Below are 1639 nucleotides of genomic sequence, written 5' to 3'. Positions count from 1 at the left end.
TTTATGGACAGTTGAACATAGAAAGTTTTCAGACCTTTTTTTAAAAGCTCCATAAATCCCTCAGGCCGGCCCCCACTGACTTGTGCCCGCAGTATGGTGCCCCTATAGCGGGCATGTAGGTATGTAGCCCATCTAAAATCATTTAAAACCATTATAAAAATATGCACCTGGTAACCCAAAAATAATACCAGATGCACGGAAGGGAGGATTAGTACAGACATTTTTTAAAAGCTCCATAAATCCCTCAGGCCGGCCCCCACTGACTTGTGCCCGCAATATGGTGCCCCTATAGCGGGCATGTAGGTATGTAGCCCATCTAAAATCATTTAAAACCATTATAAAAATATGCACCTGGTAACCCAAAAATAATACCAGATGCACGGAAGGGAGGATTAGTACAGACATTTTTTAAAAGCTCCATAAATCCCTCAGGCCGGCCCCCACTGACTTGTGCCCGCAGTATGGTGCCCCTATAGCGGGCATGTAGGTATGTAGCCCATCTAAAATCATTTAAAACCATTATAAAAATATGCACCTGGTAACCCAAAAATAATACCAGATGCACGGAAGGGAGGATTAGTACAGACATTTTTTAAAAGCTCCATAAATCCCTCAGGCCGGCCCCCACTGACTTGTGCCCGCAATATGGTGCCCCTATAGCGGGCATGTAGGTATGTAGCCCATCTAAAATCATTTAAAACCATTATAAAAATATGCACCTGGTAACCCAAAAATAATACCAGATGCACGGAAGGGAGGATTAGTACAGACATTTTTTAAAAGCTCCATAAATCCCTCAGGCCGGCCCCCACTGACTTGTGCCCGCAGTTTGGTGCTTCCATGTCGGGCATGGGTGTATGTAGCCCATCTAAAAGCATTTAAAACCATTATAAAAATATGCACCTGGTAACCCAAAACCGTTATAAAAATATGCACCTGGTAACCCAAAAGTAGGGACATAGCCGATTTTCTGAACAGTTCAACATAGAAAGTTTTCAGACCTTTTTTAAAAACCTCCATAAATCCCTCAGGCCGGCCCCCACTGACTTGGGCCCGTATTATGGTCCTCCCATAGCGGGCACTGGTGTATTTAGGCCATTTAAAATCATTTCAAACCGTTTTAAAAATATGCACCTGGTAACCCAAAAGTGGGCACATAGCCGATTTTATGGACAGTTGAACATAGAAAGTTTTCAGACCTTTTTTTAAAAGCTCCATAAATCCCTCAGGCCGGCCCCCACTGACTTGTGCCCGCAGTATGGTGCCCCTATAGCGGGCATGTAGGTATGTAGCCCATCTAAAATCATTTAAAACCATTATAAAAATATGCACCTGGTAACCCAAAAATAATACCAGATGCACGGAAGGGAGGATTAGTACAGACATTTTTTAAAAGCTCCATAAATCCCTCAGGCCGGCCCCCACTGACTTGTGCCCGCAATATGGTGCCCCTATAGCGGGCATGTAGGTATGTAGCCCATCTAAAATCATTTAAAACCATTATAAAAATATGCACCTGGTAACCCAAAAATAATACCAGATGCACGGAAGGGAGGATTAGTACAGACATTTTTTAAAAGCTCCATAAATCCCTCAGGCCGGCCCCCACTGACTTGTGCCCGCAATATGGTGCCCCTAT

The sequence above is a fragment of the Salvelinus namaycush genome, chromosome 34 (assembly GCF_016432855.1).
Source record: "Salvelinus namaycush isolate Seneca chromosome 34, SaNama_1.0, whole genome shotgun sequence".
NCBI classification, from domain to species: domain Eukaryota; kingdom Metazoa; phylum Chordata; class Actinopteri; order Salmoniformes; family Salmonidae; genus Salvelinus; species Salvelinus namaycush.
This window is presented reverse-complemented; position numbering follows the sequence as displayed.